Source organism: Orcinus orca, chromosome 20 (genome assembly GCF_937001465.1).
Source record: "Orcinus orca chromosome 20, mOrcOrc1.1, whole genome shotgun sequence".
Taxonomy (NCBI): Eukaryota; Metazoa; Chordata; class Mammalia; order Artiodactyla; family Delphinidae; genus Orcinus; species Orcinus orca.
This window is the reverse complement of record NC_064578.1, coordinates 30,169,163-30,183,089: the sequence shown is the minus strand read 5'-3', so window position 1 is coordinate 30,183,089 and position 13,927 is coordinate 30,169,163.

Genomic DNA, 13,927 nt, shown 5'->3' with positions numbered 1-13,927 from the left:
GATGGTTTAATTGCTCTGCCTGCACTGGAACTTTACCATGACCCAGTTGACTGTCAGGCAGACTTCAAGATAAGGCAAGTTAATCTTGGGTCCCCTCCAAGGACATTTGGTGCTACATGCAAAACCGAATCCTTTCGAAGTTCATTTCTGAGGAGACCCCGGAGGCGGTGGTAGAATGCTCCCTGAATTTCTACAAAGAGAGTGTGGCAATCCTGCCGGGGTCACCTCTCTGAGGCGGTGAGAGGACACGGAGGGAGCAGAGCCCAGGTCCATCCGGGCAGGGCTGGTTAGCAGGTGTGCGGGCCCACAGACTTTCCGTGACTACCTGTTGGGCTGTGTCAAGCCCTTGGACTGTGTTAAGTCCTTGGCCCACGGGATCCGGGCACTTCAGACTGCTTTCTTGGGGCCAGAGGTGTGGGCAGAGAGTGGGAAAGGCTAATGTTTCTATGAATCTCTTGCTGTCTAATGTCAAATGAGTCAGGTCATGCCTGCCAACGAGCTCCCTCTAGGTCTCTGGTAGGAGGCAAGAAGCTGGGCCAAGGGAGCAGAGACAAGCTGGGGCAGCATCCTCTTTCCCCACCCCTGCCTACCTCTGAGCACCAGGGAGGCCACCTGGAGAGCCTGGCTGAATTTCATAAAAGCCCCTTGGGCACCAGAATGGGCTGCGTTAGAGGAGATGCTGGGATCGTGGGCACAGCAGGCCAGCTCTGCCAGGAGACAGCAGGAAGGCAGACTGACAAAATCAGCTAGAAGTTCTGTGTTCCCCAAGCTACAAGCATTCTCATGCCACCTTCCCAGGTTTCCTGTATCTTCCATTCCCTGCACGGGTCTTAACATTTTACACACACACACACACACACACACACACACACACACACACACACACACGTTCATAAATACCTAGAGACAAATGACAAGGAAAACACGATGATCCAAAACCTATGGGATGCAGCAAAAGCAGTTCTAAGAGGGAAGTTTATAGTGATACAAGCCGACCTCAGGAAACCAGAAAGATCTCAAATAAGCAACCTAACCTTACACCTAAAGGAACTAGAGAAAGAAGAACAAACAAAACCCAAAGTTAGTAGAAGGAAAGGAATCATAAAGAATCAGGGCAGAAATAAATGAAATGGAAACTAAAAACAAAAACAATAGAAAAGATCAATGAAACTAAAAGCTGGTTCTTTGAAAAGATAAACAAACTTGATAAACTTTTAGCCGGGCTCATCAAAAAAAAAAAAAAAAAAGGGAGAGGGCCCAAATCAGTTAAATCAGAAATGAAAAAGGAGAAGTTACAAGTGACACCACAGAAATACAAAGGATCATAAGAGATTACTATGAGCAACTGTATGCCAACATAGGAGAAATGGACAAATTCTTAGAAAGGTACAATCTCCCAAGACTGAACCAGGAAGAAATAGAAAAGAGGAATATATTCAAATTTTTTTTTTTTTCTTGCGGTACGCGGGCCTCTCACTGCTGTGGCCTCTCCCGTTGCGGAGCACAGGCTCCGGATGCGCAGGCTCAGCGGCCATGGCTCACAGGCCCAGCCGCTCCGCGGCATGTGGGATCTTCCCGGCCCGGGGCACGAACCCACGTCCCCTGCATCGGCAGGCAGACTCTCAACCACTGTGCCGCCAGGGAAGCCCTCAAGTGCTTTTTTAACATAAGTAAGTTTAACATTTTTATAAGCAATCATATCTGTGATATAGTAATAATCAGTATCACTCAGAGAACACTTACGATATGCCAGGCATGGCTGGGAGTGCTTTAACTATATCGACCTAGTCAATATCAACTTTCATTTCCCCCCATTTAGCACACGAGGTTGCTGAAGCACAGAGAGGTAAGTCTAGTCACTTGCCCAAGGTCATGCTCATAGGCTGCCTCTCAAATCATGGACCAAATATGGGCCACGCTGATTTTTTTCCCCAAGTCACATTAATGAATCCCCAAGAATATATATATGTATGTATATCTCGAAGTAAGAAATGTTCATCGTTATATCAGCTGGTTCTTTCTGCAAACCCCCAGTTCATGGACATCCACTAAAGCACGGCTCTTCTGGGAGGGATAATGCCTGTTCCCAGTCAGTGCTGGAGCTGGGATGGCTCCTTCCCGTGGACGAGGAGACCAGCAAGACCACCATCCTCCTGCCACACCCTGCCCACCCTGGCTCTGTCAGCTCCATATACGCTTATACCCAGTGGCTACTTCCCAGCCACCACAGGGATCTGGGCTGAGTGTGTTGGGCGGGAGGCTAGGAGGAAAGAAAAGTCTGAGGTCCATTCGCCACGGAGAATCCTGCAGAGCCTAGCAACTCACTCCCCATTGTTTAGGTGCAAAAAGCACCCAATTCTGTCATGGTCACTTTCCTGCTGTCTGGTTCGAAATCAAGCACCTGGCCTTGCTTACTCCTGAGTGTGTCTCCATTAAGCTGGCGAGTAGGAAGTTCAAAGTCAGGCTCCAGGGCAGCCCACATGGCGGGAGAGTGTGGTCTTCAGCTCCAGGCACAGAGATTTATGGCCTGTTTAGTGGTTTTCATGGCAAGTTACAGCATCATCTGTGGCATCATGACCACCTTGGGGCATCTTCTGGGAGAGCCGGACAGCTCTTGGGGAAGACCCGGGGCATGTCCCCATGTCCTCAGCTGTGCCCTGAGATCCTTCAGCATGTTAGAGTGGATACGTTTGGGAAATGGTTTCAGCATCTCCTGAAAGTGGCAGGTCCCGTGGAAAAAGAATGAGCTTTTTCTCCAGGCCTTGGCCTGTGGCCGCCATCCTCTCTGAGAGCTTGGGCACCCGGGCCAATGTTCCTGAGGCTGAGACACTGCCGTGGAGCCAGCTGTGGAACATTCCCCGGTTCTGCCCTCTCCCTCAGCTCTGGATAACTATACTCTTTTGAACAAGTGGCTCTGGATTCAAATCCTGCTGCTTCTCCTAACCAGCTGGGTGGCCTGGGCAAGTCTCTTCACCTCCTTAAAGGCCAGTTTCCTAATCTGTAAAACAGGGATAACAGTTCCTATTTGCAGCAACACTGGGAGGATGGAATGGGTTAAGGGATGAAAAGTGCTTTTCCCCTAGAAGCTGCCCAGGAGATGCTGGCTGGTGATGCTGTGGGCGTGCCTCTTTGTTGGTTGCTTCCTTGTTTTCACTCCAATATTTCCAGAACCTCTTCTCCGTGACGGGCTCCATGTTACATGGAATTCGGTGGCAACTGAGATGGATGCAGTTCCAGCTCTCGTGGACCTAAATGCCTGTTTTCCCTGGTTCTGAATTACTCATTTTTACATCTCCTAGAGACAGCATCTTCTAAACCTTTGGAGGGAAGGTCACAATCCCCTGCAAAAGTCAGGTATAAGCTACCCCCATTTGGCAGACAAATCAGGGGGTCTTTGTGTCCCCAGCCACTCTCTCCATTCTCCTTAGTGCCTCTTAGCGTCCCCTAAAGATGGAGTGGAAAAGAGAAAGGTACCCTCAGCGAGTTATGCCCATCCTAATTTCCCCTTCCCAGCTCCCACGGATGCCCTTGAAATGGTGTGAAACACTTCCTTTAAAAGCCCAGTTATTTACACTGACAGTATTTACTTTTAACCTCCCGTGGCTGAGTCAATATCATTTTTCCTCCTCTCCTTCATTCCCTTGGCTCCAAAAGCCACCATCTTGATGAAACCCACCTATCTCTTTATCACACTGTGGCCTTTTAAATTTCACCTGCTCCGGGAATTAAATTACAGAGGCCGTGGAGCTCCAGGAGAGGCCATTGTTTAGGTCTATGTATTTGCTTCTGCCTCCCATGGACGCCCATCTTCTCTCTTGGCATAGTTTCAGCCTCCAGTGTTCTAGGTGGGCCCCAACTGCAACCCTTGCCCTTTTTTTCCTAAGTACTCCTCCCTACCTGTGACCTGAAGCATTGACCCAACCGACGTGGGAGGGTGGGAATTTTTATCAAACCTGTGACCACCAGGGAGTTTCTGGACTGACTGTGATTGCAGGAAACAACTCTCTTATCTGCTCTCCTAATCACTACCCAGGTGAGTCTTTTGGGCTACGCCCTGCCACAGGGCACCCTGTACCCAGAAGTGAGCTTCCAGGCATGGGCTGCGTTCAACAAACCGATTCGTTCATTCCTATCTCTAGTCAGATGCCGTGGGCAGAGGAGAGTGATAACACCTTCTCTGTTTTGCAATCGTGGACATGGCCGAAACGGGAGGTAAATCAAGGGGGAGGTATGGGGCAGACTTGAACCTGCTCCCCAGACACCAGTGAGGACATACGACGGATTTTTCTTGTTGAATTACGTGTATCTCCATCCCTTGGCTTTGCTGATCCTCCCGTAATTCTCTGAGCTGCCCCGGCCCCCTCAGGAGCAACACCCAGCATTTAGCAGCCAACTGGGTGATGAAGATCTGGCTGGATGGTGATGGCCCTCATATACCAGCTCAGGGCCTTCCTGATTCTGCAGAACTTCCCTTGGGTCCCTGGCCTGTCCTGGAGTGGAGGGAACCTACCGTTCCCCTTTGGGCAGTTCCTTCTGCCAAGAAATATGGTCTCGGCAAACTGGTTTTTGTTGGCACACCCTTCTCTCCCTCTCTCTCTTTCTCTTTTCCTCCCCCACAGAGCTTCTCAAAGCCTCAGTCCTTGTCTGGCCAGTTCATCACTGGGTCTGCAGAGCCTGGCATTGTGGCCACCCAGCATATTCTTGGCCTGAGACCAATGTCGAATGAATCAATGCTGAAGAACGAGTGCACCCAGCACCCACCCCCCGGGAAATGACAGTTCGATTTGCAAGGCTACTTTTTATCTTACCTGCCTCCTCACTAGACCTAAGAAAAAGGTACAATGTATAAGCTGGAAGGAAATGGACCAGTTTGATCCTGAAGTGTGGGTACAACTGTTGCCGTGAGTGGAGGCCATGGGGCCATGAGTGCTGGTACCTGTAGATGCTTACAGGAAGCTCTGTAGAGCACAGTGCATTTAATGCCAGTCTGTAGAATTAAAGGGGCAGCAGTGTCGGTGAGAGGGGAAGGGGCACAGCTGTAAGGCTGGGCCATGGGTGAGGGGATGATCTCTTTAGGGTTATGTCAAAAGTTCAGCCAGAGTGACTTTTCTAAATACTAGGAGGGAGGGGAGGGGAGTAGATATAAAATAGTATGTATATATGGTATATATCTAACCATACCAATATGCATTGTTTTTTTACAATATATGTGACTGCTATGTTCTGAGTGTTGTGTCCTCCTTAAAATTCATATGCTGAAATCCCAACTCCCAATGTTATGGTATTAGGAGATAAGACCTTTGGAGGTGCATGGGTCACGAGGGTGGAGCCCTCATGAATGAGATTAGTGCCCTTATAAAAGAGAACCCACCATATGAGAACACAGTGAGAAGTCTGCCATACAGAAGAGGGCCTTCACCTGATCATGCTGGCACTCTGATCTCAGACTTCCAGGCTCCAGGACTATGAGAAATACATTTCTGTTGTTTTTAAGCACTGCCCCCCATCAAGTCTACAGTATTTTGTTATGGCAGTTTTGTTATGAAACAATGGACATTTTCTGAACTATTAATTGCTATGGTGGGTCTACTGGTCAGAGTCCCAGTAGGACATAGATAGCAACTCTGATGGTTCAAGGGTCCTCAATGAAGGGCCTGCATTCAGGGACATTAAGGGTATGATCAGGGGATGACAAGCCCCAGAGGCTAGCTGGGGAGCAGGATGCTGTTACTAACTCTAGACCTGAAAGAGCAGGGGAGGCATGGGGACATCGGAGCTCTGCTAAGGCGGGGTCCACTGAGCAGACTGGTGCTGCCTGCCAGAGCTGTAGCCTTGGAGTGACATGGCCACAGCCAGAAATCACACCCCAAAGCAAGAAGAGAGCAGGGAATAGATATTCTGTCCTCTTCTCTTCCCGATCTTTTGTCATGGCCTCACATTGGCCAGCTGGGAGCCAGAGAGCATGGACACCTGAGGTCAGCCCCATGGAACACAGGGCAGGGCAAAGAAGGAGGAAAATGGATGTGGGGGTGGGGAAAGTGGGGGTAACAGAACAGTTGGGTCGGCAGTCAAGACCTTGCCTGGCCTTGGAACCAAAGTCCACATTGGCTGTGTGAGTGATGCTGCCGGCTGCCCTCTTTTGTGGGCATCTCTCCAGGTGACATTTGTACCACATAACAGGTGCCTGATTAGTTCTTCTAACCTATTACCTATTAAGTCTAACCAATTCTCTATTACATCTACTTGGATTCATCATCTAATTTAATTTTAATGCAGTGCCTGGTATATAGAAGATGCTCAATAAATATCTCTTAGACAATGAGTGAATGAATAAACTAATAAATAAGTAAGCTGATGAATGAATATGAATCGCGTGGGTACTATGAAGTCAGACAGGAAAAGAAACTTAGCACAGGGAACTATATTCAATATCCTATAATAAATCATAATGGAAAGAAACATGAAAAAGAATAATAAATAAAATAGAAAATGTTTTTAAAAAGAGAGAGAGAAACTTGGGTTCTGAGAGGTTAATGGTTCAGCCCAGTGTGCTCGGCCACTCAACGTATTCCCCAAATGTTTACTGAATACTCACTATGTCCTGGGCATGTTTATCTTTGACTGGAGGGGACAAACACATCACCATGTGTTTGCTGTGTAATAGCTAAGTGCTACAGAGACAAATACAACAACAGAGAGGATGGGGGGCTCTGGGGATGGGGTGTGCTTTTATAGCGTGTGGTCAGTGATGGCCTCTCTGGTATGGAGAGATATTGGAGGCTGGATCTGAAGGAGGTCTCTCTGGAGCTCTCTGGGATAACAGCATTCCTGGAGGAGGAAAGTGAGTGCAAAGGCTCCGAGGCAGGAATGTGTTTGGGGCATTTGGGGAAAAGTGAGACCAGTGTGGCTGGGGCAGAATGTAACTGCCACCCATCCAGCCAGATAGATGGATGTTCTAAAACGTCAGTCTGACCCCACCCTTCCTCCAGTGGCTTCCCGCAGTACTTGGGAATGGGAATACCCTACCCATCTCCCTCCATGGCTCCTTCCCACGATGTACTCCAGTCACCTTTGTAACCTGGTTCCTCCCACCTCCAGGCCTTTTCTCTTGCTGTTTCCTCTGCCTGGAACACTTATCCTGGCTCTTTGGCTGTCACTCCAAAGAAGGCCATTCCCGGGTACCCTTGTCTATCATGTCACCCTTTTTATTTCCTTCATAATTGACGTTATTATCTCCCATCATCAAACTTATATGTGTGTCTGCCAAGTTTTTGTGTCAACCCGTGAGCCTCTTACGTGTGCTCCAGCATGTGCCCCACTGTGAGCTTCCTGAAGGCAGGCACCTCGTCAGCTTGTTCTTCATAGGGTCTCCTGTGCCTGGAACAGTGCCTGGCGCATGGTGGGTCCTCAGTAAATAGTTGTTGAATAATGAATGAATGAATGAATGAATCAGTGAGTAAACTTTGTTTGAGACCCCAGAGTGGGACTCAGAAAAACATAATCTGGGGCTTCCCTGGTGACGCAGTGGTTAAGAATCCGCCTGCCAACGCAGGGGACACGGGTTCGAGCCCTGATCCGGGAAGATCCCACATGCCGCGGAGGAACTAAGCCCAAGCGCCACAACTACCGAGCCTGTGCTCTAGAGCTGCGAGCCACAACTACTGAAGCTTGCGCGCCTGAGCCTGTGCTCTGCAACAAGAGAAGCCACCACAATGAGAAGTCCTCACACTGCAACAAAGAGTAGCCCCTGCTCCCCACAACTAGAGAAAGCCCGTGCACAGGAATGAAGGCCCAACACAGCCAAAAAAAAAAAAAAAAGTAATAAAAATAAATAAATTAAATAAATCTACTTAAAAAAAAAGAAGAATATAATCTTTCTTTCCTCAATCTTCTGACCCTGTAGGCTTTCTTGTGAGACCCTAGGTTTCCCTGGGGAGGGTTTAGAGAAAATATCCACACTGCCATCAGTGACCAGTAGAGAAGAGCTGTGGGGGTCCCAAGGAGAGTTCGGGGAAAGATTTCTTTTGCACTTGCCCCTTTCCTTCAAAAATACTTTCTGTGCAAGTTCTCCACAGTGCCAGGAGTTCCTGGAGTCCTGGCGGCAGCCCCCAAGGACCCAGTGTATCAGCTACACCATGGGATCTCCTGCCAGCACCCCACCCCTTGCTGAGTCATTTTCCCTTTTTCCTTTTGTGGTACGCGGGCTTCTCACTGTTGTGGCCTCTCCCATTGTGGAGCACAGGCTCCGGATGCGCAGGCCCAGTGGCCATGGCTCACGGGCCCAGCCTCTCCGCGGCATGTGGGATCTTCCCGGACCGGGGCACGAACCCGTGTCCCCTGAATCGGCAGGCAGACTCTCAACCACTGCACCACCAGGGAAGCCCTCATTTTCCCTTTGAATAAATGAATTAATGAACAGAAAACCACCTGCTTATAGAGCCTGGCTGACGTCAAAGTTGTGTTCTCAGCCTGGAGAGATTTGAGAAATACAGATTCTCTCACCTCCAGAGTTCTCAGATTCAAACATCTATGGACCCTTGTATGATTTTTACCAATTTCTTCTCTCCCGATCTAATTACTTAGGCAATACTTTGAAATGACTCCTGTTTTCTTTCTTATATGCCTAGTTTTGTACCCACTTACTCTGTGAAATAATATAAGCTTGTTGTGCTGTCATGTTTGCTATAATACTCTTTAAAATACATAGACAGCTATAAAAATGATGGGTAGTCCCTCCTGCATTACCCAGTGCCACCCTTGTACCACCAATAATGGAAGCATCTCATTGAGCAAACGCTAAACCGGAAATTTGGTTCTTGAGAACCTGCCTTTGGAAAAAGCATTTCCAGTGATTTTAATGTATATGGTCTGTGGACCATACTATGAGGAAATTATCCTGGGCCCCAGACTTAGCTTTTGGTGTGATGAGTAGTGTGTGTGTGTGTGTGTGTGTGTGTGTGTGTGTGTGCACGCAGTCCATATCCAGGTAGGTGTTTAATGTCTAATAAAACAAAGTCCTATCAGAATGCTGGTATAAAATGTAAAATAGATAGCTAGTGGGAAGGAGCTGCATTGCACAGGGAGATCAGCTCGGTGTTTTGTGACCACTTAGAGGGGTGGGATAGGGAGGGTGGGAGGGAGATGCAAGAGGGAGGGGATACAGGGATATATGTATACATATAGCTGATTCACTTTGTTATACAGCAGAAACTAGCACAACATTGTAAAGCAATTATACTCCAATAAAGATGTTAAAAAAAAGAATGCTGGTATCTGCCATGATCACCATTATCTTATTGCTTTCTATTATGATGGCTTTTCTTTCCTTTAAATCTTCTAACCAGGTGTGCTTATAGATGGGGCAAGCATATTCCTTATCCTCATTTTACAGAGGAGGAAGGACACTGAGGCTGAAATTAAATGACTTGGCGGGGATCATTTCACAAAGACTCTGCAGTCCATCAGTTTCCCCTCTACTCAAAGTAGCCAATATAATAATCTGCTGGTAGTGGAGGGAGGAGAGAGTTGAAAGGGAGAAACTCAGAAAATTTGCCCCACGTGGAAGTGTATGAGAAAGAGAGAAAGATGGGAGATGAGAGAAATCATACATAAGGCTTTTGACCAAGTAGGGTCCAGCTTGTGTATTCCAGGGAAGGTGAAATGCCAAGAAAGCACACATGCTGAGAAAAAAGTACTGAGATGAAGATGGGCCTACGTCAGCTTCTCTATGCTGGCCCCCAACTCTCTGCCTTTGGCAGCACATCTCAGCCTGGGGCCAAGCAAATACTCTCGAGGAGGCTAGGCCTTGGTATTTACACACAGTCTCTGTTTTGGAAGTAATTAATCTTCGAATGTACGAGCCTCTTTGTGGTGGAAAGCGCGCGCTGACACTTTTGTGTAAACACCCAGCTTAGCATATTGACAAACTGGTGGCTGTTACTTTGATCCTAGGCTGTTGGCTCTGAAAAGGCAAGCCGGCTTTGGGCCACCCCACCAGGCACAAAGGCGGCTCTAATCCCTTCTACACTCGTCTCAGATCCATATTTAGAATTCGGAGTCTTTATTTTCTATATCCACTTAAGCTCTGCTTGGCGTTTGTTTAGTAACCTTCCTCCTTCTTTGCATTGGACGGTGACTCATAAGTTCGTTTTCTTAGCAAGGCATGCAGCAAAATTCCAAAGTAGCAAATGACCTGAATGAAAACCCTTAAACTCACATAGATTTAATCACTGCGGCAAATTGGAACCATTTGTGGTCAGGTTTTGATGGCGATCTATAAAGATTTCCCCCATGCCCCCCTCCACTTTCTTTTTAAGTGGCTTAGTTAAGGTTAGTGAGAAAAGGAGTCATCAATGCCAAGGTCCAGGGAGTGGGGGGAAGTGACTTCAGCCTTTTTTTTTTTTTTTTCCAGCTTTTGGGGACATCTACAGTCACCCAAGGATCTTCGACGGCAAGGAGCAAACTCTGGCGGTAGCCAGCCATTCTCCCACACGTCCCGGTGGTCAGGGCTCTGCTAATCCAGAAAACAAGGAAGTCCGGCCACTTTCAGTGCTGTGAGTTTCCGCTGGAGGTTTGGGACCCTTTTAAGAAAATATTGTGTTTTGTGACTTTTGTCACCTCTAGTTATCCTAATAAGGCAAGGGAAAGGTCAGTACATTTTTTCACGAGCAGAGAGGCCATCGAACCTGATCTGCTATGATTTCTCCCTAAGCAAACCAAACAGATGAGCTTTAATGAGGACACGGGTCCACGACTGAGATTGACCCAGGGAGCACCACAAGGGCGTCAGATCTGTTTCTGATAAAATCGCCGTTGAGGTTTTGAAGAATGAATCAGAAAGGAAGTTCAATTCCATTTCATGACGGGGGCTGAACTAAATAGAAAGCTCGTCTGTAATTAAAGGGAAGCTTTAATTTTTTTGTAGTTGTTCTGCAACATTTTTAGAAATTTCTAGAATTGGGATTGCTCTCAAGAATCAGTTTGTGGGGTTCCGTTTGCCTTCTCGAGAGCAGATGAGAAAGTGAATTTGCAGACTGTGGCAACACATTTTACTGCACAAATCACGGAAAAAGTTACCCAAGAGTGTCCTCCCCTCACCTATTTTTTTTCCTCCATCTCTAGCTTCTATGATTACAGTTGGAGAGAAAATTCCGGCTGAAAGAAATTTGATATTTATTTTCTGTGAACTTTAATAAAGAAAGTGGTGGGTTTGGGACCTTTTTGTAAGGCCCTTTGGACGAGTCAATTAAAAAAAATTTTTTAATAGCACCTTTTGGCATAAAGCTGCCGGTGTATGATTTATGCGGCTGCTAAGAGGTTGTGCTGAGAGCCGTCCCCAGCAGGTTGGCGAGAAACTTTGAAGAGGTTTGGACTCTAGGAACCCACTCTTCACAGGACCCGTGTTCACCCAGGCAGGCCTTTTAAAATGTTTAGTGCCCGAGACTTCGCTTGAAGTCCGTGTTTGTTTGGATTTGCGGAATCCCTTTCCTTTCTTCAACATTCTCAGATGTCCCTGGTTTAGGCCGAGTGATCAGCCGTAATCCACTCCAGCCCAGACCAGGAATAGTCCACTTTGCTCATAAGTATATAACGTAACTTCGACCCCAGGGCCTCCATCGTGAAATGGAATCCCAGACACTCTAAGATGTCTTGGGAGATAAGCGTGGCCCTAATCCCAGGGTCGCCCCAGCCCTGGCGGAGCGGGAGTTCACCTATACATCACGACATCATTATCAGCTGGGGACCCGAAACAGCCACAGCCCACCACATTTTCCACAGGGCTTGGTGGTGTTAAGAAAATACCCTCCGGCTTCGTGTTATTTTAGGCTGAAACAAAAGTCGACATGAATGGCTGGGGAAGGGGGGGGAACAGAGGGGGCATTGTTCTCCCCGTGGCTGGGTGCTCAGAACTGGCCAGAAACTGGAATCCGACAAACGGAGAAGTAAATGCCATCCCGTACAAATGGGCTATCGCGTGTCCGGCAGGATCAATGGAGCACAGAGGGCGGCCAGGCCGGGGATTTTGCCAGTCCCTGGGTCATGGGAAGTTTGGTTTCCAGACGAGAGGCCAAAGGTGCCACTTAATTGGTGGTGGTGTGATGACTGACTCAGAGAGGAAGCCACCTGCTTGGGAGAGATGGAGAGGGGACCCCAAATACCACGCTGGGCTGGCTTTGTGGAGCGTGGGCGCAGGCGGGGCCAGGCACTCTTCTAAGCCCCTCTAAAGAATTGTCCCATTTAATCTTCCCGGCAGCCCTAGGAGGCAGGTACTCTTCTCTGCCCCTTTTGCAGATGAGGAAACTGAGGCAGAGAGCCGCGACTTGCCCGAGGTGCCACGTGTAAGAGCCGGGATTGAAAGCCATGCTGTCTGGCTCCAGAGCCCACCAGCCCACCACCCCTGCAGCTATGCCTGATCGTCTTATTCTCACTGTTGTTGCCCCTGTATTTTTATCCATGGCACCTGGGCGGTGTAACAGATGCAGGCAGTACCCAACCCAGAACCCTTAGACCTTACCATGTCAGTGTAAGCTGGTGGCCCAACGTCTTCTGACTGCCAGCATCCACACCTTTCTTTGGCTGTGGGAGTCTGCACTGCCAATTGGCAAGATGGGCTGGAAGTGCCAGGAAATTAGCCTCCCCCAAGGCTGATGGCAGTGGGTGTATAAATACCCCAGCTCCCTTGCTGCTCTAAAGGGAACACTCAGACATGCGTGTTCTGCATGGCTGCCCAGAGCTCCCTAGTGGGAATAAGCTCCAGCTGCCACAGTGGTACCTGGCTGGAAGATGCATGCCTTATTGGCTTCCTTCCCCTCCTTGACTCACTTCCCCACTGGTGTTTCCCGGGGTCACTTTCCTAATACCACCTTCAGTCAAATCCTTGTCTCTAGGGCTGCTTTTGGAAGAACCCAAACCAAGACAGGGGATCATACCTCTATGCGATTACTTGGCTAAAGTCTATCTCCCTCATAAAACGTGAGCTCCATGACAGCTTAACATTATATTTCAGGGATTAGCTGAAAGTTCAGCTTGTTGTAGGTATCAAGCACATACTTATTAAATGAAAAGATTTTGAAGTGGAAAATCCCTTTCCATTTAACATGAGTTTGTATTTTGATAGTTTGTCCTCTTCTTAGGTCAATGTATTACATTTAGAGTAGTTTTTACAATTCATTCTTTACTGAAGAGTTACTTTTTCTAGATACTATACAGGGAGGTGGAGACATGGCCTCTTCTCCCCATCTGCCATCTTGCCTCGAGTTGGGAATAAACCAGCATCTCCATTAGACCCAGATTAAGACTTTTGGAGGTTGTTTTAGAGACTGGCCAGCTGTTTACCAAACCTATGATCTCCTAGACTGTATTTCCCAGTCTCGCTTGCAGTTTGGTGTGTCACGTGATGGAGTTTTAGCGCTAGAATTTGAGCAGCTGTGTACCGCTTTCAGCCCAGCCTGTGAACACCTCCCATATGCAGTCCTCCATGCTTTCCACTTCTACAGCTTGATGCCAATGAGCTTGGTAACCTTGGGGGCCAAATGTTGAATACAGCAGAGCACACCGTACAAAAAGCCTGGGTCTCCAAGTCACCACTGCGAGGACAGCTACGCGCTGACCAGGAACACCCATTTCAGACTTTACTAGTGAGAAATAATTTTCTGTTGTGTTTGGACCATCATACATTTTGGGGATTTACTTGTTACAGCAGCTAATATGACCCTAACTGATACTGAGGTCCTATACTGATAAGAGTAGTATCCTCTGCTAAGTGTAAAACACATGCTAAACATGTCCAACGAAAGTCCACATGATAGCTACTTTCATTAAAAGAATCAAATAGCAAAGACTAAATTTTGCGGGGAGGGGTAGTTAGTGCCTTGCTTTACTGGTGCCCTGAATATGCGTTTATTCTACCTCTTAGGTAACCCCATAG